This window comes from Hibiscus syriacus, unplaced genomic scaffold (assembly GCF_006381635.1).
Source record: "Hibiscus syriacus cultivar Baekdansim isolate YM2019G1 unplaced genomic scaffold, ASM638163v2 tig00111720_pilon, whole genome shotgun sequence".
Taxonomy (NCBI): Eukaryota; Viridiplantae; Streptophyta; class Magnoliopsida; order Malvales; family Malvaceae; genus Hibiscus; species Hibiscus syriacus.
Genome location: NW_024063163.1, coordinates 137947 through 163395, shown reverse-complemented (window position 1 = coordinate 163395; position 25449 = coordinate 137947). Strand labels below are relative to the sequence as shown.

Below are 25449 nucleotides of genomic sequence, written 5' to 3'. Positions count from 1 at the left end.
TGTTAGGTTCTTTAGAACACTTTAGGAAAGCCCTGTCGAGTAAGTAAAGACCAGTTAGCTTAAATATACTTGAGAAATAAGTTTAGCATCCGTAGATCAATCCCTACCATTCATTCTCTTGGAAGCTTGTCACGTGAGGATTATTTTCTTTTCATTTTTTTTCTTTTTATCTACTGTTTTTACCTTTTTTTCATTACCTTGACATTTCACCATACTCAACATCAAACATCCATCATTACCATTGCATTTCCATTTGCTACACCATCATACCATCACTACATATCCACCAGCATACACATTTACATTGCCGTGACATTTGTATATATCAAGACTAACTATACTTAGATAGAATAGTGCCTTGCTTTGGTTAGACTTTTGTAATTTCACCCAATCCCTGTGGACACTATACTCACTCATCATTATATTACTTGAGCGATTGTGTATACTTGCACATTATTTGCGTATAATTTATAGTACTCACAACACGCGAACAAGTTTTTGGCGTCGTTGCTGGGGATTGGCAGCCTGAAGTTATTTAGTTTTACCAAAGCATTTTATTTTGTTTTGCATTTTTATTTGTGTATAGTTTACTTGATATTTTTGTTTTATTTTCAAGTTTATCTAGTGTATGCCTAGAAGAAATTTTGAAGAGCCTTTGGAACCAATAGAACATGAGATTAAAACACTCTTTAGAAGAAGAAGACGTGCTAAAAGAAATATATATCATATTGGAAACCAAGGCATTGGTCATGATGATGGAAATCATAATGTCGTGGCATTAGACAATGCTGATCCAGCTTTTAGGCCGCGCGTTATTCGCGATCACTTAAATCTGATGCTGGATGATCTGAATCCTGGGATTGTGGGACCTGAATTTCAAGCTGCACATTTCGAGCTAAAACCAGTCATGTTCAACATGTTGAATTCTATTGGGTAGTTTGGGGGTATGCCAACTGAAGATGCCAGGCAGCACATTTGCAATTTTCTGGAAGTTTGTGATTCTTTTCGCCAAGAAGGAGTGCATGAGGATTTTCTGAAATTAAAACTTTTTCCGTATTCATTGCGTGACCGAGCAAGGGCTTGGTTGAGTGGTGTACCAACCGGTTCTATGGAATTATGGGCCGATCTTTGTAAGAGTTTCTTATTGAGGTACAATCCACCAAACATGAATACGCAGCTAAGGAATGAAATATCTTCTTTTCGCCAGGGCGACGACGAATCCATGTATGAGTGTTGGGATCGTTACAAGAGTTTGCTTCGGAAGTGTTCAAATCATGGTTTTCATTATTGGAATCAAGTAGTCATGTTCTATAATGGAGTCAATGCACCCCTGAGGATGTTACTGGATGCCTCGGTAAATGCGACATTACTGGATAAATCACCTACTGAGGCATTTGCTATATTGGACAGAATTGCTAATAATGATTATCAGTTTCCTTCCTCAAGGCTTGGGACTGGAAGGAGAACACTTGGAGCATTTGAGTTAGATACCAAGGATTCGGTGTCTGCTCAACTCTCAGCCATCACTAATATGTTGAAGAACTTACAATGTTCCACTGATGTGAAGGAAGTGAAAACAACTAGCCTGGCATGTCTGTTATGCCAAGGCAATCATCACGAGAGCAAATGCCCAACCAACCATGAGTCCATCAACTTTGTAGGTAATTAAAATCGAGGAAACAACAATCCTTATTCTAACACTTATAATGCTGGATGGCGTCAGCATCCCAATTTTTCATGGGGAAATCAAGGAGCCCACAATGTTAATCAACCTACTCAGCAGCAGAATCACAATGAGCTCAAGGTTACCAAAATGCTATGACATGGCATAATTCCAACAAATGAGCTTCATCTTCAGCAAGCATGAGTTCATTGGAAGCTACAATTCAAGAGTTCATATCCACTACGAAGACAATGCTGCAACACCATTCTACTTTAATTAAGAATCAATGAGCTTTACTTCATAGTCAAGGCGCCTTACTTCAAAGCCATAGCTCGTCTCTGAGAGCTTTGGAAGGTCAAGTTGGTCAGATTGCTATGGAATTGCAAGAGCGTCAGCAAGGACGTTTTCCAAGTGATACTAAAGTCACTAGAGCACCTGGAAAAGAGCATTGTAATGTGTTAACTCTTAGGAGTGGAACACAAATCAATCGACAAGTCAAGGATAGTTGGCCACAACATGATGATTCTAATACCACTACTGAAGTTGAATTACATGATGATAGAGTTACTGAGAAGGACAAGGAGGAGGATTCTGCTAAGGTACCAGATTCTGATGCCAAGGCAAAAGCAAACTCTATTCCTGCAGCTAAGGAAGCTAGACCTCCCCCACCCTTCCCGCAAAGATTGAAGAAGCATAATGATGAAGTTCAGTTCAAGAAGTTCGTGGACATTTTTGATCTGCTCCATATCAATATACCTCTCTTGGAAGTTGTTGAACAAATGCCGATGTATGCCAAATTTCTGAAGGAAAACTGTACCAAGAAGAGGAAAGTAGAGACTGTTGCCACGGTAACAAAATTTTGTTCTTCATTGAGTAAGTTGCCGCTAAAGAGAAATGATTCGGGCAGCTTCATTATTCCTTGTTCAATTGAAGCTAATTTCGTTGGAAAGGCTCTGTGTGATCTTGGTTCAAGTGTCAACTTAATGCCGAAATCGATATTCTTGAAGCTTGGCATAGGAGATGCAAGACCCACCTTAGTTATTTTACAACTTGCCGACAGATCCCATGTGAAACCTGAAGGGAGAGTCGAGGATGTCATAGTAAGGGTGGATAAGTTTGTGTTTCCAGTCGACTTCTTAATTCTGGACTGCGAAGTTGATGCCAAGGCACCAATCATTCTGGGAAGACCTTTCCTAGCCACTGGACGTATCTTGATAGACTGTGAAAAAGGTGAACTCACCATGAGAGTGGTTGATCAGTATGTGACTGTCAATGTTTTTCGAACGCTCAAATATGTTGATGACACTGAAGAATGCCAAGGCATTTCTAAATTGAACTTAGTGATTGAAGAAGAGACTGAATATCTTTTCCAGAACAATTTTATTCAGCTAGCAGAAAATGAATATTGGGTGGATGATGAAAGCTTAGTGGAGTCCGACAATTTTCCAATTTTTGAGGAAGAATCTAGCTTACTACAAGCTAGATCAGGTATGAATTTTGAACCTCTAAATTTTGATGAATTTATTCCTCCTAAGCCTTCATTAATGCATGCACCCACTCTAGAGCTTAAGACTTTGCCAGGGCATCTTAAATATGTATACTTATGTAGCAATAAGACTTTATCGGTGATTATTTCCGCTAACCTTACTGCTAATCAAGAGCAAAGTTTGTTAAGTGTGTTGATGCAGCATAAAAAAGCAATTGGTTGGACTATGGCCAATTTGAAAGGCATAAGTCCCACGATCTGCATGCACAAGATTCTGCTTGAAGATTGCCACGGCAAATCAATAGAACCACAAAGAAGACTCAACCCTGTTATAAAGCAAGTGGTGATGAAAGAAATTCTAAAATGGCTTGATGCTGGAGTGATCTACCCTATCTCAAATAGCTCATGGGTAGGGATGGCAACTCAACCCGAATCCGACGGGTTCCGACCCGACCCGACCCGATCAAATCGGATTTTTTTTTAAAAAAATCGGGTTCGGGTCGGGTCGGGTCGGGTTTTTTTAAATGTACTGTTCGGGTCGGGTCGGGTTTAGGGTGAAAAAAATCCGACCCGACCCGACCCGAAAAATATATATAATTTTATCCTATATATTTAGGGATAATTACAATAATGTCCCTCCATATATAATTTTTTTTCAATTAAGTCACTATTTTCATTGAATAAAATTTTTTTTATTATTATTTCGGGTCGGGTCGGGTCGGGTTTCTAAGTCATATATTCGGGTCGGGTCGGGTCGGGTGAAACCTTAATTTCGTCGGGTCGGGTCGGGTCACGGGTGAAAAACCCTTTCTTCTCAGGTCGGGTCGGGTGGCCCAAAAACCCGACCCGACCCATTGCCATCCCTACTCATGGGTGAGCCCTGTCCAATGTGTTCCGAAGAAAGGAGGCACGACGGTGGTTACTAATGAGTATAATGAGTTATTACCCACTCGCACTGTGACCGGATGGAGGATATGCATGGACTATAGAACACTCAACAAAGCTACAAAGAAGGACCATTTTCCTCTACCTTTCATCGACCAAATGTTGAATCGATTAGCCGGCAAAGCATTTTATTACTTTTTGGATGGGTATTCGGGGTACAATCAAATTGCCATCGCACCAGAGGACCAGGAGAAGACTATATTTACTTGTCCCTATGGCACTTTTGCCTTTAGGAGGATGCCTTTTGGACTCTGTAATGCCCCGGCAACATTTCAGCGCTGTATGCAAGCCATATTTTCAGACATGGTTGAGGATTTTCTGGAGATTTTCATGGACGACTTTTCTGTTTGTGGGGACGATTTTGAACGATGCCTCGACAATTTAGCAAAAGTTCTCAAGAGATGCGAGGAGACTGAGTTGGTCTTAAATTGGGAAAAATGTCACTTCATGGTGACTGAAGGCATTGTATTAGGCCACAAAATTTCTCACAATGGTATTAAGGTTGATAAGGCGAAGATTGAAGTGATTGAAAAGTTGTCACCACCAAATTCGGTTAAGGGCATAAGAAGTTTTCTTGGACATGCTGGATTCTATAGAAGGTTTATCAAAGACTTCTCCGGGATTTCTAAGCCCTTGTGCACATTGGTTCAACAAAACCAACCCTTTGTGTTTGACGAATTATGCCTCGGCGTATTTTCTGAGCTAAAACGACAACTGATCTCGACACCCATTGTAGTCCCTCCCGATTGGCATCACCATTTGAGCTGATATGTGATACAAGCGATATACCGTAGGAGCTGTTTTGGGGCAACGCCAAGGTAAAATGTTTCATGTTATTTATTACTCTAGCCGCACTTTAAATGAAGTACAATTGAACTACACCACCACTGAGAAAGAATTACTTGACGTGGTATTTGCTTTTGATAAATTTAGACCCTACCTAATAGGCACTAAAGTTATTTTTCACACTGATCATTCGGCTATAAAATACTTAGTGAACAAAAAGGATGCCAAGCCTAGACTTATTAGGTGGATCTTACTTTTGCAAGAATTTGACTTAGAGGTGGTAGATAGAAAAGGAACTGAGAATCAAGTTGCTGATCACTTATCTAGGCTAGAGAACAATTCTAAATGCCATGACACTGTAGATATCCAAGAGGAATTTACTGATGAGAAAATTTTATATGCCACGACAATCTCGTGGTACGCTGACCTTGTTAATTTTCTTGTTAGTGGAATTGTGCCTTTTGATTTGAATAGTCAGGCTAAAAAGAAGTTCAAGCACGATACAAGGCACTATTTTTGGGACGAGCCATATTTATTCAAGCATTGTGCCGATCAGCTCATTAGACGATGTGTACCTGAAGAGGAGCAAAGTAGTATTTTGTACCATTGTCATTCGGCCCCAAGTGGAGGCCATTTTGGTGGAACAAGGACTGCTGCTAAGGTACTGCAATCAGGCTTTTACTGGCCAACTCTGTTTAAAGATGCACAAGCATTTTACAAAGGATGTGATCGATGCCAACGGACTAGAAACATCTCCAGACGACATGAAATGCCGCTGCAAAATATTTTGGAGATAGAGTTGTTTGATGTGTGGGGCATCGATTTCATGGGACCATTCCCATCTTCTGAAGGAAAATTATATATATTGCTTATTGTGGATTATGTGTCAAAATGGGTGGAAGCAATAGCAACATCAAGGAATGACTCCAAGATCGTACTCAAGTTTTTGCACAAGTATATTTTCACTCGGTTTGGAGTACCTCGGGCTATCATTAGTGATGAGGGAACCCACTTTGATAACAAGTTGATTGCCAAGGCATTGAAGAGATATGGAGTTCTACATAAGATTGCCACGGCATATCATCCGCAGACAAATGGCCAAGTAGAGATATCTAATCGAGAGATCAAGCAGATTTTAGAGAAAGTGGTGAACCCAAGGCGTAAGGATTGGTCGCCAAAGTTGGATGAAGCACTTTGGGCGTACATAACTGAATTCAAGACTCCTTTGGAGATGTCACCCTTTAAGTTGGTGTATGGTAAAGCTTGTCATCTCCCGGTTGAGCTTGAACACAAAGCTTATTGGGCCATCAAGCGATTGAATTTCGATGCTCAACTAGTTGGGGAGCAGAGATTACTTGAACTTAACGAAATGGAAGAGTTTAGAGCACAAGCATATGAGAATGCTCGGATATACAAGGAGAAAACCAAGAAGTGGCATGACTAGAAACTGATGCCACGACATTTTCATGAGGGGCAACAAGTCTTGCTTTACAACTCCAGACTCAAACTATTTCCGGAGAAACTCAAATCTCGATGGTCAGGACCATTTGAGGTGCATTATGTCTACCCCCATGGAGCTGTTGACATCAAGAGAATAGACAATGGGACGATCTTCAAGGTCAATGGCCAGCGTCTAAAAGCCTACAATGGAGTTCCACCACCACACAACAAGGACGTGTTACGTCTGCACGATACTGAAGCGTACCTAGAGGAGAACCAAAATTCGATGCCACGGCATTGAATTTGTGTCTGTGTATAAATAAAAATTTAAAATTTAAGTTTTTCTTTATTTTTATTTTTATTTTGTAATTAATTTTTGATATAATTTTTAGGGACCACAGTGTTGCAAACCGTGCAAGGAGCGGTTACCAAAGGGATGAAAGGACAATGCATTAATTGGAGAGATATTCTTTTGATTTGTTTCTTTTTATTTAATTTAATTTCTGACATTTCTTTTTCTCTTTCCACAGACTTGTCCTATCACCATCATTACCTTTTGGCAGTTTTTTTCCTTCCCCATGCACGCACAAACCCCACCCATACACTCCTCTCTTAACCATCCTATCACATATTTTCCCTCTTAAATTTTTAACTTTTTCTTTTCTCTTTCTTTATTATTTTTTTCTCTTTCATTTTAACTTTACTTTTTCTCTTTCCTTCATTCATCTTCTTCTTTTGTTATTCTCTCCATAACCAAAATACATCCAAGTTTTTAAAGCTTTCAAAAGTTCCTGAATATCCGCTCACTGTCCTTGTCGAAGAAATACCCAACCCTGTCCCAGTACCCAATCCTTCTCCTGAACCACGTAGTGGTCGATGCACCAAGACCACGGCTGGACGCATTACGCGTCATTACTCCAGTTCTTCCGAGTCTAGCCCAGCACCAATACGCAAGCGCACCCGACGAGGAGCTGCTAGCACCTCCAAGGTAACACCAAGCACTCATTGAGGTACCTCTCTTACATCCATTCTCATTTAGTTGCATTTCATTGCATGACATATAGTTTATATTTAGTATAGTTCTCTTTCAGCATTGAGGACAATGCTTCCCTTAAGTTTGGGGGAGATATGGTTCTTGGTAGGTCATATGCATGATAGCATTAGCATAGGTTTATGCCATGGCATCAGAAAATGGTAGGACAGTTAGATGAAATGTTTTGAGGATACCCGATGATGATAATGTTAGGCTAGAATCTGAATGTAAATGACTGTTGAGAATGATAGAACTCACTCTTGGGCTTGATTCTTTGTGAAAAACTTTTACACGATTTGTATGGTATCTATACTTAGAAAATTTAGAAAATTTTTATGAAAGAACACTAGTTAGTTTTGGAATTGAAATATAGTTTTGTGCTTAAAAGAAAAATCACAAACAAACTCCCTTAAAAATGAAACTGTGAATAAATACTTAGGCATAGCTGTAGAGGGACACTCCTCTTTGCCGTGGCATTGCCTGGAACTTTCTTTAGTAAATGGCAGCCTTGTGCATATGAGTGAATGAAAGTAGTCACGGGATGACTCTACTTAACTAGCTCGGGGGTGGAAGGTATGCTCCCTTTCATCTAGAGTGTGGGAGAGTAGGTGTGATGAGCTAACTCCCTTCGTAACAGAATTAAAAAAATCAAAGAAAATGGAGTAAAAATGTGCTTGATGAATAAGTAAATGTCTTGGCAAAAACTAGGGGGCTTTATTAGAAATATTTTAAGTTTGCTAAGTATAGATTGGATACAATCACGCACACACACTACCACAAGGGATCTTGACCTAGGGAAAAGTACTTGAATTCTTGATAAGTCTAGCATGTTGAAGCTTATTTTTTTTTTCTGAGGGTTGAAATTCAATTTTGTCCTACGCCCCTACTATAGAAAATTGCCATGACATTCTACTTATGTAACTGCTATCCATTGCTTGAGGACAAGCAATAGCTTAAGTTTGGGGGGGTGTTAACTTCCTAAAAATGCTACTTTTAAGGCCTTTTTCACTTAAGTTATTGTTTGTTTAAAAGCTCATCTTAGGCATTTTAGGATCATGTAGTTGCATATATTGCATTTGTGGTGGTTGTGCTATTTTATTTCTTAATGGTGCTGTTTGAGGGAAAGCTGCAGTTTATTTGTGGTGTGCATGGAATAGCAAGAAAAAAGGATTCTTTGGGAAGTAATGCCACGGCATCACACGTTGCTAAAGTAGATAGAAATGCCTTGGCATTTCCGGCACAGAAAAAGACAAAAAAATATTTCTGCATAAGGACAGCTAGCACTGGACAGCTGTCTCTGCACGTTAAGGACTGCTATAACCACCTGCCAGAGCTGCCAAAGGACCACTGCCACTTGGAGGATAAGATTCACACCCAACATGTGATTCTAGGGGTATGAGGGGTATTTTGCACCCAACAACCTCATCGTTACCCCAAGATTTTTTTTATTATATATGACACCTCATGGGGGAGAAAAAAGGAGGGAGGAGGACACATACGGTAGCAAAAATCACATTTTTTTATTTTCTCTTTTCCTTTCTTCTTCCTTGGGTTATTCCTCCATTGATAAAGCTCCAAGGAGTGGCAAACTAGGAGCCGAAAGGAGGTAGCGAGCTAGGTGGTTCACGGTGGCCGAGAGGAGACCTCCGGTGGCGCGTAGAAGGCTTATTCTCAACTTCCCTTTTTGCTATTATTTTATATTTATTTGTGGGTTATTGGAACAAATATTTTCATGACTTTGTGTTTGGATGTTTTGAACCCCACCATGAACTAACTTATTTGGTGGTGGTTGATTTAATGGTTGTTTGAACTTTATTTTTAATGGTATATTTAAGATTATTTTGGTTCTTTATTTTCTTTGCTTATGAATGCTTCACCATCTAGGCTTGTAAGAGGCATGGAAATGTCCATTTCTTAGATGAAGGTTAGGTATTCGGAAGAATCCTAGACTAAAAATACTTGTAAGTATTCAGAAGAAACGCAAGATAAGATCCTCATAAGCAATGGGTTATAGTATTTTCAAGGGGCTTTCAACCGGCCTAGGAATATTATAACTTAATCCCTTAGATCTCGGAAGAGGCTAGGATAGGATTTCAACGACTAAAAAGGGTGTCTTTATCAATAGGGTAGGCTGGCCAACATCGTTGAGTGAGAGCAGATGCCTTTTTTCATTGCCTTGACATTTCACCATACTCAACATCAAACATCCATCATTGCCATTGCATTTCCATTTGCTACACTATCAGACCATCACTACATATCCACCAGCATACACATTTACATTGCCGTGAAATTTGTATATATCAAGACTAACTATACTTAGATAGAATAGTGCCTTGCTTTGGTTAGACTTTTGTAATTTCACCCAATCCCTGTGGACACGATACTCACTCATCATTATATTACTTGAGCGATTGTGTATACTTGCACATTATTTGTGTATAATTTATAGTACTCACAACACGCGAACAGGTGTCATTCCAAAATGACCATCTTAAAATAATTTTCATTTAGCACAAGGGTTTCGGTATGTGAAACCAACTTTACATATAATGGATAGCCTTAACACCTAACTTCTATATTTCTTTCAGAAACCAAGTTAACTTCCTCTCATATTAGGGTGTTGAGTTGTCGATCTACTTCAATTCTCTTGCAAAGCTAGGTAAATCAATTATCTTTTGAGCCACATTACTTGCTTGGATTATAGATTCTTTCATGACGAATTCTTTTCCTCAGTCTTATGTGTCAATTCTTGGTGTTGAAGACATTGTTATTCATTTTTCTTTGCAAAAAGTCTTGTGGTCATGAAGTTTTTGTGTAATATCTCCATAATCACCTATTAGTCTCACCAATGTCTTATTTTTTGCTCTAGTGGCTTCTAACTCAGCATCAATCTCACGCTTGTGGCGCTAATATAAAGCTTCCATGTTGGCTATGAACATATTCAACATATGATTTCTGACTTGACATCTTTCCAAATCATTCATAGTTGTATTGTGTCTTCTTTCTGCAATATGTAGATCATGAGAGGACTTCTTGGTTCAACCTTCCTGCATCTTGTAATTATTTCTCCATTATTAAGCATCGTTCTTTAGCTTAGTGACCCCTGTTGTTCACTCTTCTGGGGTATTCCATATACCGTCATTTTTAAAGGCTTGATTGATCCTTCAAAAACCATCACGCATGGCTTCAATCTTTATATTCAGTTTATCATTTTCACTCCTCAAATGACGAACTTAAGCTTCATACTTTAGCAAACCTTCTTCCTCTCCGACATGATACTTACAATGAACATTAATGCATTACCAATTTGGATACAGAGGCTACCAAGGTTTCACATAGTGTGGGGCCACCTCCTAGGCTTCTAAAAGCTTGTCATACAATTCCTTATATGATAAAGGGATAGGATTAAAATGATAGACACCTCTTAGCTTGGATTGAACTGGAGTCTTCATGTTTATTTCTCCTGATGTTATAAGTAGACTCTCAAAGACCAATGAGTTCTGATTGCATGACTTCTTTTCACCTTTCTGAACTTCTACCGTTGTCACCATTTCCTTGGTGTCTCCATATAACTTGTTAATGCGAATGGTGATAATGTGTGATTCCTCATATTTGCTAGGATAGCTTGTTCTAAAGAAGTCTTTTGTGCATTTGACATTGGGAGATTGTTTTCATCAAGCTTTTTCTTTTCTTTTGCATAAGTTTTTTTCCTTTGGCCAAAGCAGATATTCTATCCATCCTCTTGGATATTTGCTCTATTATCTCTCTTATCTCCTTTTGCTGTTCGTCGGACAAACGATCTTTGGGTGTATAGCTCTCCACTATTCTCGGAGTTTCCTCAAGATGTCATTCCCCAACTGTGTTATAGTCTACTTGATTGTGAAACCCTTTGCCCATCATGAAAACATTTTACTCTGATAACCACTCACAAATCAACACCTTGATTATTTCATGATCTTGTGATGTAAGCAGAAAGAAGACCAACATAAAAACAAGTTAGTACAAATAAGATAATAAAATGGAAAGAATTATTATAAAGGCAACAATAGCAAAATAAATGAATTAATAAGCTAATGCAAAACAAGAATGTCAATGCAAATTCAAATGCACAATGTGTTAGTTCCAAAAGCGGCCACTATAGAACAACCTTAATCAGACCATAAGTTCTCCTTACACTAGACATACAAGCTTTATTTTCTTCATTTACTCGATCTAGGCCTTTCTCAGGATTTGATGTTATCTTTTTAGTCGTTGTTGGACTCCTCAAAGTGTTGACCCACATTTCTTCATTTTAATTCAGCCTTTCTGAATATGGGATCTCTAGACTTCCATTTCCGTGGGATTCTCCAAAAGGAAAGAGGCCTTGATATCTCGCAAAGGATCTTCTCACTCTTAGCTCAACTATCATCTGGTTATTTGATACCATCTTGATCTTTGTTTAATGGGAGTCTTCGAACAATCTTTGAGCTCTCCTCTCTTCTATCAACTTTGTTTGTAAGTCGTCACCCTTATAGAGTTGAATATCTAGTTATGGAACTCTTATGTTGATATGAAAGCCTTCTGGTTTGATCAATCACTTGTGAATTAATACCTTGTTTGGTTATGATGTGAAAAGGCAAATACAAACATAAGGTAGATAAAAATAAGATAAAACAAAAGAAATTATTAGTGTCATTCAACAAAAAAAGTAGCAAATATTTACGAAAAGAAAAAATCCTACCCAACATGGTATCTACCCTGACATGTTTTTATAACAGTTCTACTCATACATGTTTTCTACCCCTATGCTTTGTTCAACGTATAAATCCTAACCTCATTTTTCTACTTCACAGGCTTCGTACGGAAATATAAGACCTAACCGCATACTCTTCTAGTTCTCATGATTTTTGTAAAATAAATAAATAAATTTGAGGAAAAGGTTAGAGTGAGTTTCCCCTTTTGTGACTTTTGAAGAACCACATACAGAATTTCGGTACAAAACAGGCAGAGTTTTGGTATTACTAAAAGGGTCCTTGAATTGTCCTTTGTTGGTGCCCCCTTGGGCCTGCCAGACCCTCGATCCTTACCCATTATAGGTTTAAACGGATCAAGTTCAATTCGAGAGGATGCATTTCCTTATGTACATGCGAGGAAACTCAATGTTTCACTCGTAAACACAAGGCATATATACCCCAGAGGTTACTTGCTAAAGCCCATGCGGAGAAAATTAATTTTTCCCACGTAAGCGTAGAGTTCACCCCTACCTAACGAGATAGAGCACTGTTAGAAGGCTCTAAATACTTGAACGGTTATAATGCGAGTGGGGAGAAACTCATAATCCTTTGCCTCGATCCAAAAACCAATATACTAAGACAAAATTCATAAATCTGAAACATGTAAATCACACATTAGTACAACTAATAAATAAAAGATGTATGATGCGATGCACACAAAACATGAGGATCAAAACTCAAATATCATTCAAATTTACCATTTTCAACTAAAAAGATGACGTATAATCGATTACAGCCTGACTCTCTAACTTCCCCAGCGGAGTCTTCAAGTTGTAGGAACGATCCTTAAGCTTTTTAGGGCTCTGGAAGGGATCGATGCAACTTAATATTGTAAAAAGGTTGGGTTTTAAAATAAAGAATAAACAAATAGATTTGGAGACATCATCGACCTTTGGGTTAGGTAGGTCGAATAACTAAAAATACCTTTTAAAATAATTTTAAAATATTAAAAGATTATCTACGTTTAACCAAAAAATCGTTTTGAAAAAGGGTTCGAGAATCGATTACGCGTGGGGAATGAGTAGCACCCCCACAACGGCCGAAATCGGTACCTAAGAGATTGTACATCTTCTAAATATTGAAATTGGCAAATTCAAATATACATTAAAATTATTATCCTTTTTTAGAAAAATATAAGCGGTGTTATTTTGCACGAACAATTCTCGAAATACCTTCCTTGTCAATTAAGGGGGCATTTCAATGGATTCCCCATACAAAATAATATTGCACAAATATTTAGATAAAATACATATATTAATTATTTTAAAAAAATTCATTCAAATATATAGAAGGTATTATTTTGTTCGAACAATTCTTGGAAATACACTCCTTGTCAGTTAAGGCACGTTTCTATAAATTCCTCGAGTAAAATAATATTTGAAAATATTATAATGAGCAGGAAATTAACAAATATGTGAATGATATATCAAAATAATAAAGATAGTGACTTTGGGGATTAAAATATACAACCAACAAGAAATAAAGGCAACCATTGCAAATATTTTACAAACTAGGTACTGCAATCATAAATAAACTGACTTGAATCATTCAAGACCAAAATGGAAATATTTAAAGTAAGGCACTCAAAATAAAATATTCCTTAAAAATAAGATAACAAGCAGAAAGTGACTAAAATGAAATAAAAAATAAAAACATTAGTCAAATCATAATCAATCGGTGGCTAAAATGCATAAATTAAAGATATCATATCTAAATTATAGTAAAATAATAAACAGAATCCAAACAATGGCTAAAATGAATAAAAATAAAAACCAGTGAATAAATTCAAATAAACCACAAGAATAATGGTGACTAAATTAAAACAAACACAAATTAGAGTACAAAATGAAAGAAATAAATAAACAGAGGACTAGTGACTAAAATGGAAAAACACGCATAAACATACAAGTACTAAACAAAAATTAAACCAAAAATATATAACATGCATTAGAAACGGGTAAATTTCAAAAACGATCCCTACAGGTGACCATTTTGCCAAAATAGACATAACTTATATGGACCTAAGTGCAATTTCCCTAAATTTTTAGAGAGAGAGGGTCTCCCTTCTATATAGAAAACGGGATCGGTCGCTCGCCTCTTACCTTTGTCGGCCACCGGCCTCTTACCTTTGCTGGCCGCCGGCCTCTTACCTTTGTCGGTCGCCGGCCCGTCCGTCGTCGGCTGCTGTGTCACCGCCGTTGGCGACCATATTATACCGGTCGACTCATCTAGGGTCCATTTCACCGGGGGATGCTTCGAACGTCGCAAAATGGCCAAAGATCGTTCGGCTTTCCCGAGTACCGATCTCCTCTATCCGCCGTCAAATCATCGCAATTTCGGAGTATGTTGGTCGTCTACTCCTTTTCTTCCTTTGACCATTCGGATCCTTGAACATTGTCCTCAATACCGACAAAACCTCCTACCAAAGATAAGTTGTCGTCGCCGCCCGTCCGTCGTCGGCTGCTGTGTCACCGCCGTTGGCGACCATATTATACCGGTCGACTCATCTAGGGTCCATTTCACCGGGGATGCTTCGAACGTCGCAAAAGGCCAAGATCGTTCGGCTTTCCCGAGTACCGATCTCCTCTATCCGCCGTCAATCATCGCAATTTCGGAGTATGTTGGTCGTCTACTCCTTTTCTTCCTTTGACCATTCGGATCCTTGAACATTGTCCTCAATACCGACAAAACCTCCTACCAAAGATAAGAACACCTTTTCTTTCTCTTTTTTATTATTGGATTTGGTGCTAGTGGCAGGGCATGATGGATGGCAGTTGAGTTGGTGTTGCCAGCATGGGGCTACAGTTGAGTTGGTGGTACTGCAGCAGGATGGGCACGGAATAGGTATGGTGTAGATGCAATCGGGTTTGGGTCGGGTTGTAACCAAGTCGAATTTGGGCTTTGGGTCAGCTGGCTGGGCTTGCTTTTTGGGTTGGATTTGGATTTTTTTGTTTGGCCCAATTAGGCCTGTTGCTATAATTTGGGTCCGGGTGGGCTCATTGTAATGGCCTGCAAAAGAAATAAAAATAAATTTTAATAATAATAATAATTGGTTTCGACCCGGACAAAAACGGGTGTCGACAATTATTATAAGATTTGTTTTCTTTTAATTTGTGTTTCTAGTATTAATGTAAAAGATACTATGGTTTTATTTTTAGGGTTTTTTTGGAGGCCTATAAGGCACTATTGTATTTTTTGCAGGCCATTTATATATTATTGTTTAGAAACCCTAATGTTATCCGCTATCGTCAACACCAAGAGATCAACAAGTCACCACCGTGGTTCGCTCTCCTTAGAAACATGTACATATACACCACAACAGCAGACTTACTCATATTGGTCCCCTCTTGGCCTGTAAACGAACCGAATACACACGAACAGAGGTATGTTCATGTTCTTTTATTTAAAAATAAATGAACATAAATGAACACGAACATAAATGAACAATTTTTTTTGTTCATGTTCGTTTATTAAGGAATATAACTTGTTCATGTTCGTTCATTTAATAAATAAACGAACATAAACACGCACGAACATAAACGAACACGAACATAAATGAACACGAACATAAACGAACATAAACGTTGGAGACCCTACCTAGGGGTGTAAACGAGTCAAGTCGAGCTCTAGTATTGCTGAGCTCGACTCGAACTCGAAAACTTTCAAAGTCAGCTCGGCTCGACTCGAAAACTCGCGAGCTTAAAATTATCAAGCTCGACTCGAACTCGAAATATAATATTGAAACTCGACTCGAACTCAAAAAGGCTCTAACTCAAAAAACAATTAAGAGCTCGATTAAAACTCGAGACTTGAGCTCGATTGAAGCTCGATTCTGAGCTCGATTCAAGCTCGATTCAAGCTCGACATTGCCCCAAGTGCAAAGATGCTTAAACCTATTCTCCCCCATCTTCTTTTATATAAATTACCAACCCCGAACTGCTTATTTGCTACTGATATAGGATTGCATAATGTTCCTCCACTTTCTTTCTTCCTATCTCATTCAACAACAGTCGAGATGAACACAGATTGTGTTTTATGTGATTGTTGACCTTAATCCTTGGGGATCAAACAAACATGTCCTTAGCTTCGTGCTATGTAGAAGTTGAAAATTGGGAAATAAGAGAAGTAGGTTGGCTAAACTTCCATATCCGGATGGCGCACAAAATTTGTTTGATGAAACGCGTTAAAGAACTTCTCAACCTATAGAATAAGGCCTTACCATTATTGGGTTCTTGAGTTCAAAGTAAGCTGACTTGAGATACTGGTTGATCACTATTTACTTGTAAATTCGAATACTCCATTATAAATGAAAGAAAAGAAGATTATTTGAGTAGAAGAAACGGTACTTAATACTTAACATCCCTTCCAGAATCCAACACCTTTGGACTTGGTTTCGAAAGCAACCGGTTTCTGGGACTCCTATTTGCTCATCGGATAACCAACTGGTGGCGCAGTCACATAGGGTTCCAGCATAGTGGATGTTGACGGTGTTGGGTATGCAGCTTATGGATCGTTCAAAATGAACTAAACCATGTTAATATTGTTGGGTTTTCCAAATAAAATTGGGTTAATTATAGAGTTGGTCATCAGAATATCAAATTAATTAATATTTTTAAGATACTTACAAATTGGTCACCAAAATTGATTTAAGAAGATTGGGTAAAACATAAATGAATGAACATAAACGAACATAACCGAACGAACATAAACGAACATAATATTTTCTTTTTATTCTATCTCGAACACAAGCACACGTACATATTCCGCCTGCCTGGAGTGGGGTACTTGGGGAGAAAGGTTCGGGTCGTAGAATCTGAATTTTACGAGTACCACAAGTACGGGCCGGCAAAAAACGAATGCCTTAAATAAATTAAGGGCGCAAGGAATGACGGGTGCGATCATACCAGCACCAATGCACCGGATCCCATCAGAACTCCGCAGTTAAGCGTGCTTGTACGAGAGTAGTACTAGGATGGGTGACCTCCTGGGAAGTCCTCATGTTATACCTCTCTTTTATGGATTATTTTCTTTTTATTCTATCTCGAACACACGCACACGTACGTATTCCGTCTGCCTGGAGTGGGGTACTTGGGAGAAAGGTTCGAGTCGTAGAATCTGAATTTTACGAGCCCTTAAGTACGGGCCGTAAGAAAACGAATGCCTTAAATAAATTAAGGGTGCAAGGCATGACGGGTGCGATCATACCAGCACTAATGCACCGGATCCCATCAGAACTCTGAAGTTAAGCGTGTTTGGGCGATAATAATACTAGGATGGGTGACCTCCTGGGATGTCCTCGTGTTGCACCCCTCTTTTTCGGATTATTTTCTTTTTATTCTATCTCGAACACACGCACACGTACGTATTCCGCCTGCCTGGAGTGGGGTACTTGGGTAGAAAGGTTCGGGTCGTAGAATCCGAATTTTACGAGTCCCTTAAGTACGGGCCGAAAGAAAACGAAGGCCTTAAATAAATTAAGGGCGCAAGGAATTACTGGTGCGATCATACCAGCACTAATGCACCGGATCCCATCAGAACTCTGCAGATAAGCGTGCTTGGGCGAGAATAGTACTAGGATGGGTGACCTCCTGGGAAGTCCTCGTGTTGCACCCCTCTTTTTTAGATTATTTTCTTTTTATTATACCTCGAACACACGTACACGTACGTATTCCACCTGCCTGGAGTGGGGTACATGGGGAGAAAGGTTCGGGTCGTAGAATCCGAATTTTGCGACTGCCTTAAGTACGGGCCGGAAGAAAACGAAGGCCTTAAATAAATTAAGGGCGCAAGGCATGACGGGTGCGATCATAACAGCACAATTGCACCGGATCCCATCAGAACTCCGCAGTTAAGCGTGCTTGGGAGAGAGTAGTACTAGGATGGGTGACCTACTGGGAAGTCCTCGTGTTGCACCCCTCTTTTTCAGATTATTTTCTTTTTATTCTATCTCGAACACACGCACACGTACGTATTCTGCCTGCCTGGAGTAGGGTACTTGGGGAGAAAGGTTCGGGTCGTAGAATCTAAATTTTGCGACTCCCTTAAGTACGGGCCGGAAGAAAACGAAGGCCGTAAATAAATTAAGGGAGCAAGGAATGATGGGTGCGATCATACCAGCACTAATGCACCGGATCCCATCAGAACTTCTCAGTTAAGCGTGCTTGGGAGAAAGTAGTACTAGGATGGGTGACCTCCTAGGAAGTCCTCGTGTTGCACCCCTCTTTTTCGGATTATTTTCTTTTTATTCTATCTCGAACACACGCACACGTACGTATTCCGCCTGCCTGGAGTGGGGTACTTGAGGAGAAAGGTTCGGGTCGTAGAATCCGAATTTTACGAGTCTCTTAAGTACGAGCCCGAAGAAAACGAAGGCTTTAAATGAATTAAGGGCCCAAGGAATGACTGGTGCGATCATACCAGCACTAATGCATCGGATCCCATCAGAACTCCGCAGTTAAGCATGCTTGGGCGAGAGTAGTACTAGGATGGGTGACCTCCTGGGAAGTCCTCGTGTTGCACCTTTCTTTTTGGATTATTTTCTTTTTATTCTATCTCGAACACACGCACACGTACGTATTCCGCATGCCTGGAGTGGGGTAGTTGGGGAGAAAGGTTCGGGTCGTAGAATCCGAATTTTACAAGTCCCATAAGTACGGGCCGGAAGAAAATGAAGGCCTTAAATAAATTAAGGGCGCAAGGAATGACAGGTGCGATCATACCAGCACTAATGCACCGGATCTCATTAGAACTCCGCAGTTAAGCGTACTTGGGTGAGAGTAGTACTAGGATGGGTGACCTCCTGGGAAGTCCTCATGTTGCACCCCTCTTTTTCGGATTATTTTCTTTTTATTCTATCTCGATCACACGCACACGTACGTATTCCGCCTACCTGGAGTGGGGTACTTGGGGAGAAAGGTTCGGGTCGTAGAATCTGAATTTTACGAATCCCTTAAGTACGTCCGGAAGAAAACGAAGGCCTTAAATAAATTAAGGGCGCAAGGAATGACAGGTGCGATCATACCAGCACTAATGCACCGGATCCCATTAGTACTCCGCAGTTAAGCGTGCTTGGGCGAGAGTAGTACTAGGATGGGTGTCCTCCTGGGAAGTCCTGTGTTGAACCTCTTTTTTTCGGATTATTTTCTTTTTATTCTATCTCGAACACATGCACACGTACGTATTCCGCCTGCCTGGAGTGGGGTACTTGGGGAGAAAGGTTCGGGTCGTAGAATCCGAATTTTACGAGTCCCTTAAGTACGGGCCGGAAGAAAACGAAGGCCTTAAATAAATTAAGGGCGCAAAGAATGATGGGTGCGATCATACCAGCACTAATTCACCGGATCTCATTAGAACTCCACTATTAAGCGTGCTTGGGCGAAAGCAGTACTAGGATGGGTGACCTCCTGGGAAGTCCTCGTGTTGCACTCCTCTTTTTCGGATTATTTTCTTTTTATTCTATCTCGAACACACGCACACGTACGTATTCCGCCTGCCTGGAGTGAGGTACTTGGGGAGAAAGGTTCGGGTCGTAGAATCCGAATTTTACGAGTCCCTTAAGTACGGGCCGGAAGAAATTGAAGGCCTTAAATAAATTAAGGGAGCAAGGAATGATGGGTGCGATCATACCAGCACTAATGCACCGGATCCAATCAGAACTTCGCAGTTAAGCGTGCTTCGGTGAAAGTAGTACTAGGATGGGTGACCTCCTGGGAAGTCCTCGTGTTGCACCCCTCTTTTTCAGATTATTTTCTTTTTATTATATCTCGAACACACGCACACGTACGTATTCCGCCTGCCTGGAGTGGGGTACTTGGGGAGAAAGGTTCGGGTCGTATAATCCGAATTTCACGAGTCCCTTAAGTACGGGCCGGAAGAAAACGAAGGCTTTAAATAAATTAATGGCGCAAGGAATGACGGGTGCGATCATACCAGCACTAATGCACCAGATCACATTAGAACTCCGCAGTTAAGCATGCTTGGGCGAGAGTAGTACTAGGATGGGTGACCTCCTGGGAAGTCCTCGTGTTGCACCCCTCTTTTTCGGATTATTTTCTTTTTATTCTATCTCGAACACACGCACACGTACTTATTCCGCCTGCCTGGAGTGGGGTACTTGGGGAGAAAGGTTTGGATCATAGAATCCGAATTTTACGAGTCCCTTAAGTATGGGCCGGAAGAAAACGAAGGCCTTAAATAAATTAAGGGCACAATAAATGACGGGTGCGATCATACCAGCACTAATGCAACGGATCCCATCAGAACTCCGCAGTCAAGCGTGTTTGGGCAAGAGTAGTACTAGGATGGGTGACCTCCTAGGAAGTCCTCATCTTGCACCCCTCTTTTTTCGATTATTTTCTTTTTATTCTATCTCGAACACACGCACACGTACGTATTCCGCCTGCCTGGAGTTGGGTACTTGGGGAGAAAGGTTCGAGTCGTAGATTCTGAATTTTACGAGTCCCTTAAGTACGGGCCGGAAGAAAATGAAGGCCTTAAATAAATTAAGGGCGCAAGGCATGACGGGTGCGATCATACCAGCACTAATGCACCGGATCCCATTAGTACTCCGAAGTTAAGCGTGCTTGGGCGAGAGTAGTACTAGGATGGGTGTCCTCCTGGGAAGTCCTTGTGTTGCACCTCTTTTTTTCAGATTATTTTCTTTTTATTCTATCTCGAACACACGCACACGTACGTATTCCGCCTGCCTGGAGTGGGGTACTTGGGGAGAAAGGTTCGGGTCGTAGAATCTGAATTTTACGAGTCCCTTAAGTACGGGCCGGAAGAAAACGAAGGCCTTAAATAAATTAAGGGCGCAAAGAATGATGGGTGCGATCATACCAGCACTAATTCACCGGATCTCATTAGAACTCCACTATTAAGCGTGCTTGGGCGAGAGCAGTACGAGGATGGGTGACCTCCTGGGAAGTCCTCGTGTTGCACCCTCTTTTTCGGATTATTTTCTTTTTATTCTATCTCGAACACACGCACACGTACGTATTCCGCCTGCCTGGAGTGGGGTACTTGGGGAGAAAGGTTCGGGTCATAGAATCCGAATTTTACGAGTCCCTTAAGTACGGGGCGGAAGAAAACGAAGGCCTTAAATAAATTAAGGGAGCAAGGAATGATGGGTGCGATCATACCAGCACTAATGCACCGGATCCCATCAGAACTTCACAGTTAAGCGCGCTTGGGTGAAAGTAGTACTAGGATGGGTGACTTCCTGGGAAGTCCTCGTGTTGCACCCCTCTTTTTCAGATTATTTTCTTTTTATTATATCTCGAACACACGCACACTACGTATTCCGCCTGCCTGGAGTGGGGTGCTTGGGGAGAAAGGTTTGGGTCGTAGAATCTGAATTTCACGAGTCCCTTAAGTACGGGACGGATGGAAACAAAGGCCTTAAATAAATTAAGGGCGCAATAAATGACGGGTGCGATCAAACCAGCACTAATACACTGGATCCCATCAGAACTCCGCAGCTAAGCGTGCTTGGGCGAGAGTAGTACTAGGATGGTTACCTTCTGGGAAGTCCTCGTGTTGCACCCCTCTTTTTCGGATTATTTTCTTTTTATTCTATCTCGAACACACGTACACGTACGTATTCCGCCTGCCTGGAGTGGGGTACTTGGGGAGAAAGGTTCGGGTCGTAGAATCCGAATTTTGCGACTCCCTTAAGTACGGGCCGGAAGAAAACGAAGGCCTTAAATAAATTAAGGGCGCAAGGCATGACGGGTGCGATCATACCATCACAAATGCACCGGATCCCATCAGAACTCCGCAGTTAAGCGTGCTTGGGCGATAGTAGTACTAGGATGGGTGACCTACTGGGAAGTCCTCGTGTTGCACCCCTCTTTTTCGGATTATTTTCTTTTTATTCTATATCGAACACACGTACATGTACTTATTCCGCCTTCCTAGAGTGGGGTACTTGGGGAGAAAGGTTTGGGTCGTAAAATCTGAATTTTACGAGTCCCTTAAGTACGGGCCGAAGAAAACGAAGGCCTTAAATAAATTAAGGGCGTAATGAATGACGGGTGCAATCATACCAGCACTAAAGCACCGGATCCCATCAGAACTTCGCAGTTAAGCGTGCTTGGGAGAAAGTAGTACTAGGATGGGTGATCTCCTGGGAAGTCCTCGTGTTGCACCCCTCTTTTTTGGATTATTTTCTTTTTATTCTATCTCGAACACACGCACACGTACGTATTCCACCTGCCTGGAGTGGGATACTTGGGGAGAAAGGTTCGGGTCGTAGAATCCGAATTTTACGAGTCCCTTAAGTACGGGCCGGAAGAAAGCGAAGGCCTTAAATAAATTAAGGGAGCAAGGAATGATGGGTGCGATCATACCAGCACTAATGCACCGGATCCCATCAGAACTTCGCAGTTAAGCGTTCTTGGGTGAAAGTAGTACTAGGATGGGTGACCTCCTGGGAAGTCCTCGTGTTGCACCCCTCTTTTTCGGATTATTTTCTTTTTATTCTATCTCGAACACACGCACAGTACTTATTCCGCCTTCCTAGAGTGGGGTACTTGGGGAGAAAGGTTTGGGTCGTAAAATATGAATTTTACGAGTCCCTTAAGTACGGGCCGGAAGAAAACGAAGGCCTTAAATAAATTAAGGACGCAATGAATGACGGGTGCGATCATACCAGCACTAAAGCACCGGATCCCATCAGAACTTCACAGTTAAGCGTGCTTGGGAGAAAGTAGTACTAGGATGGGTGATCTCCTGGGAAGTCCTCGTGTTGCACCCCTCTTTTTCGGATTATTTTCTTTTTATTCTATCTCGAACACACACACACATACGTATTTCGCCTGCTTGGAGTGGGGTACTTGGGGAGAAAGGTTCGGGTCGTTGAATCCGAATTTTACGAGTCCCTTAAGTACGGGCCGGAAGAAAACGAAGGCCTTAAATAAATTAAGGGAGCAAGGAATGATGGGTGCGATCATACCAGCACTAATGCACCGGATCCCATCAGAACTTCGCAGTTAAGCGTGCTTGGGTGAAAGTAGTACTAGGATGGGTGACCTCCTGGGAAGTCCTCGTGTTGCACCCCTCTTTTTCAGATTATTTTCTTTTTATTATATCTCGAACACACGCACACGTACGTATTCCGCCTGCCTGGAGTGGGGTACTTGGGGAGAAAGGTTCGGGTCGTAGAATCCGAATTTTGCGACTCCCTTAAGTACGGCCGGAAGAAAACGAATGCCTTAAATAAATTAAGGGCGCAAAGTATGACGGGTGCGATCATACCATCACAAATGCACCGGATCCCATCAGAACTCCGCAGTTAAGCGCGCTTGGGCGAGAGTAGTACTAGGATGGGTGACCTACTGGGAAGTCCTCGTGTTGCACCCCTCTTTTTCGGATTATTTTCTTTTTATTCTATCTCGAACACACGCACATGTACTTATTCCACCTTCCTAGAGTGGGGTACTTGGGGAGAAAGGTTTGGGTCGTAAAATATGAATTTTACGAGTCCCTTAAGTACAGGCCGGAAGAAAACGAAGGCCTTAAATAAATTAAGGGAGCAATGAATAACGGGTGCGATCATACCAGCACTAAAGCACCGGATCCCATCAGAACTTCGCAGTTAAGCGTGCTTGGGAGAAAGTAGTACTAGGATGGGTGATCTCCTAGGAAGTCCTCGTGTTGCACCCCTCTTTTTCGATTATTTTCTTTTTATTCTATCTCGAACACACGCACACGTACGTATTCCGCCTGCCTGGAGTGGGGTACTTGGGGAGAAAGGTTCGGGTCGTAGAATCTGAATTTTACGAGTCCCTTAAGTACGGGCCGGAAGAAAACGAAGGCCTTAAAAAAATTAAGGGAGCAAGGAATGATGGGTGCGATCATACCAGCACTAATGCACCGGATCCCATCAGAACTTCGCAGTTAAGCGTGCTTGGGTGCAAGTAGTACTAGGATGGGTGACCTCCTGGGAAGTCCTCGTGTTGCACCCCTCTTTTTCGGATTATTTTCTTTTTATTCTATCTCGAACACACGCATATGTACTTATTCCTCCTTCCTAGAGTGGGGTACTTAGGGAGAAAGGTTTGGGTCGTAAAATCTGAATTTTACGAGTCCATTAAGTACGGGCCGGAAGAAAACGAAGGCCTTAAATAAATTAAGGGCGTAATGAATGACGGGTGCGATCATACCAGCACTAAAGCATCGGATCCCATCAGAACTTCGCAGTTAAGCGTGCTTGGGAGAAAGTAGTACTAGGATGGGTGATCTCCTGGGAAGTCCTCGTGTTGCACCCTCTTTTCGGATTATTTTCTTTTTATTCTATCTCGAACACACGCACACGTACGTATTCCGCCTGCCTGGAGTGAGGTACTTGGGGAGAAAGGTTCGGGTCGTAGAATCTGAATTTTACGAGTCCCTTAAGTACGGGCCGGAAGAAATTGAAGGCCTTAAATAAATTAAGGGAGCAATGAATGATGGGTGCAATCATACTAGCACTAATGCACCGGATCCCATCAGAACTTCGTAGTTAAGCGTGCTTGGGTGAAAGTAGTACTAGGATGGGTGACCTCCTGGGAAGTCCTCGTGTTGCACCCCTCTTTTTCAGATTATTTTCTTTTTATTATATCTCGAACACACGCACACGTACGTATTCCGCCTGCCTGGAGTGGGGTACTTGGGGAGAAAGGTTCGGGTCGTAGAATCCGAATTTTGCGACTCCCTTAAGTACGGGCCGGAAGAAAACGAAGGCCTTAAATAAATTAAGGGCGCAAAGCATGACGGGTGCGATTATACCATCACAAATACACCGGATCCCAATAGAACTCCGCAGTTAAGCGTGCTTGGGCGAGAGTAGTACTAGGATGGGTGACCTACTGGGAAGTCCTCGTGTTACACCCCTCTTTTTCGGATTATTTTCTTTTTATTCTATATCGAACACACGTACACGTACGTATTCCGCCTGCCTCGAGTGGGGTACTTGGGGAGAAAGGTTCGGGTCGTAGAATCCGAATTTTGCGACTCCCTTAAGTACGGGCTGGAAAAAAATGAAGGCCGTAAATAAATTAAGGGAGCAAGGAATGATGGGTGCGATCATACCAACACTAATGCACCGGATCCCATCAGAACTCCGCTGTTAAGCGTGCTTGGGAGAAAGTAGTACTAGGATAGGTGACCTCCTGGGAAGTCCTCGTGTTGCACCCCTCTTTTTCGGATTACTTTCTTTTTATTCTATCTCGAACACACGCACACGTACGTGTTCTGCCTGCCTGGAGTGGGGTACTTGGGGAGAAAGGTTCGGGTCGTAGACTCCGAATTTTACAAGTCCCTTAAGTACGGGCCGGAAGAA

At 41.3% G+C, this 25449-nt stretch overlaps 28 non-coding genes across 28 annotated transcripts; all 28 read left to right on the top strand.

Moving 5' to 3' along the window:
* Positions 1-17018: 17018 nt before the first annotated feature.
* LOC120168805 lies at positions 17019-17137 on the top strand. Its single transcript, XR_005520585.1, has one exon. It is a non-coding gene; the product is annotated as a 5S ribosomal RNA (ribosomal RNA).
* Positions 17138-17319: 182 nt separating this feature from the next.
* On the top strand, positions 17320-17438 carry LOC120168779. Its single transcript, XR_005520561.1, has one exon. It is a non-coding gene; the product is annotated as a 5S ribosomal RNA (ribosomal RNA).
* A 184-nt stretch (positions 17439-17622) lies between these two features.
* LOC120168706 lies at positions 17623-17741 on the top strand. The gene has a single exon (XR_005520492.1). It is a non-coding gene; the product is annotated as a 5S ribosomal RNA (ribosomal RNA).
* A 184-nt stretch (positions 17742-17925) lies between these two features.
* LOC120168761 lies at positions 17926-18044 on the top strand. Its single transcript, XR_005520544.1, has one exon. It is a non-coding gene; the product is annotated as a 5S ribosomal RNA (ribosomal RNA).
* Positions 18045-18228: 184 nt separating this feature from the next.
* Positions 18229-18347, top strand: LOC120168784. Its single transcript, XR_005520566.1, has one exon. It is a non-coding gene; the product is annotated as a 5S ribosomal RNA (ribosomal RNA).
* A 184-nt stretch (positions 18348-18531) lies between these two features.
* LOC120168711 lies at positions 18532-18650 on the top strand. The gene has a single exon (XR_005520497.1). It is a non-coding gene; the product is annotated as a 5S ribosomal RNA (ribosomal RNA).
* A 183-nt stretch (positions 18651-18833) lies between these two features.
* LOC120168720 lies at positions 18834-18952 on the top strand. Its single transcript, XR_005520506.1, has one exon. It is a non-coding gene; the product is annotated as a 5S ribosomal RNA (ribosomal RNA).
* Positions 18953-19135: 183 nt separating this feature from the next.
* Positions 19136-19253, top strand: LOC120168767. Its single transcript, XR_005520550.1, has one exon. It is a non-coding gene; the product is annotated as a 5S ribosomal RNA (ribosomal RNA).
* A 184-nt stretch (positions 19254-19437) lies between these two features.
* Positions 19438-19556, top strand: LOC120168796. Its single transcript, XR_005520577.1, has one exon. It is a non-coding gene; the product is annotated as a 5S ribosomal RNA (ribosomal RNA).
* A 184-nt stretch (positions 19557-19740) lies between these two features.
* Positions 19741-19859, top strand: LOC120168790. Its single transcript, XR_005520571.1, has one exon. It is a non-coding gene; the product is annotated as a 5S ribosomal RNA (ribosomal RNA).
* A 184-nt stretch (positions 19860-20043) lies between these two features.
* On the top strand, positions 20044-20162 carry LOC120168718. The gene has a single exon (XR_005520504.1). It is a non-coding gene; the product is annotated as a 5S ribosomal RNA (ribosomal RNA).
* Positions 20163-20346: 184 nt separating this feature from the next.
* LOC120168808 lies at positions 20347-20465 on the top strand. The gene has a single exon (XR_005520588.1). It is a non-coding gene; the product is annotated as a 5S ribosomal RNA (ribosomal RNA).
* Positions 20466-20649: 184 nt separating this feature from the next.
* On the top strand, positions 20650-20768 carry LOC120168699. Its single transcript, XR_005520485.1, has one exon. It is a non-coding gene; the product is annotated as a 5S ribosomal RNA (ribosomal RNA).
* A 184-nt stretch (positions 20769-20952) lies between these two features.
* LOC120168793 lies at positions 20953-21071 on the top strand. The gene has a single exon (XR_005520574.1). It is a non-coding gene; the product is annotated as a 5S ribosomal RNA (ribosomal RNA).
* Positions 21072-21254: 183 nt separating this feature from the next.
* On the top strand, positions 21255-21373 carry LOC120168783. The gene has a single exon (XR_005520565.1). It is a non-coding gene; the product is annotated as a 5S ribosomal RNA (ribosomal RNA).
* A 183-nt stretch (positions 21374-21556) lies between these two features.
* LOC120168760 lies at positions 21557-21674 on the top strand. Its single transcript, XR_005520543.1, has one exon. It is a non-coding gene; the product is annotated as a 5S ribosomal RNA (ribosomal RNA).
* A 184-nt stretch (positions 21675-21858) lies between these two features.
* Positions 21859-21977, top strand: LOC120168745. Its single transcript, XR_005520529.1, has one exon. It is a non-coding gene; the product is annotated as a 5S ribosomal RNA (ribosomal RNA).
* A 183-nt stretch (positions 21978-22160) lies between these two features.
* Positions 22161-22279, top strand: LOC120168751. Its single transcript, XR_005520535.1, has one exon. It is a non-coding gene; the product is annotated as a 5S ribosomal RNA (ribosomal RNA).
* A 184-nt stretch (positions 22280-22463) lies between these two features.
* LOC120168746 lies at positions 22464-22582 on the top strand. Its single transcript, XR_005520530.1, has one exon. It is a non-coding gene; the product is annotated as a 5S ribosomal RNA (ribosomal RNA).
* A 183-nt stretch (positions 22583-22765) lies between these two features.
* On the top strand, positions 22766-22884 carry LOC120168771. Its single transcript, XR_005520554.1, has one exon. It is a non-coding gene; the product is annotated as a 5S ribosomal RNA (ribosomal RNA).
* A 184-nt stretch (positions 22885-23068) lies between these two features.
* On the top strand, positions 23069-23187 carry LOC120168713. Its single transcript, XR_005520499.1, has one exon. It is a non-coding gene; the product is annotated as a 5S ribosomal RNA (ribosomal RNA).
* Positions 23188-23370: 183 nt separating this feature from the next.
* Positions 23371-23489, top strand: LOC120168737. Its single transcript, XR_005520522.1, has one exon. It is a non-coding gene; the product is annotated as a 5S ribosomal RNA (ribosomal RNA).
* Positions 23490-23673: 184 nt separating this feature from the next.
* On the top strand, positions 23674-23792 carry LOC120168766. Its single transcript, XR_005520549.1, has one exon. It is a non-coding gene; the product is annotated as a 5S ribosomal RNA (ribosomal RNA).
* A 183-nt stretch (positions 23793-23975) lies between these two features.
* Positions 23976-24094, top strand: LOC120168729. The gene has a single exon (XR_005520514.1). It is a non-coding gene; the product is annotated as a 5S ribosomal RNA (ribosomal RNA).
* Positions 24095-24278: 184 nt separating this feature from the next.
* On the top strand, positions 24279-24397 carry LOC120168776. Its single transcript, XR_005520558.1, has one exon. It is a non-coding gene; the product is annotated as a 5S ribosomal RNA (ribosomal RNA).
* A 182-nt stretch (positions 24398-24579) lies between these two features.
* Positions 24580-24698, top strand: LOC120168741. Its single transcript, XR_005520525.1, has one exon. It is a non-coding gene; the product is annotated as a 5S ribosomal RNA (ribosomal RNA).
* Positions 24699-24882: 184 nt separating this feature from the next.
* LOC120168778 lies at positions 24883-25001 on the top strand. The gene has a single exon (XR_005520560.1). It is a non-coding gene; the product is annotated as a 5S ribosomal RNA (ribosomal RNA).
* Positions 25002-25185: 184 nt separating this feature from the next.
* Positions 25186-25304, top strand: LOC120168791. The gene has a single exon (XR_005520572.1). It is a non-coding gene; the product is annotated as a 5S ribosomal RNA (ribosomal RNA).
* Positions 25305-25449: the final 145 nt, after the last annotated feature.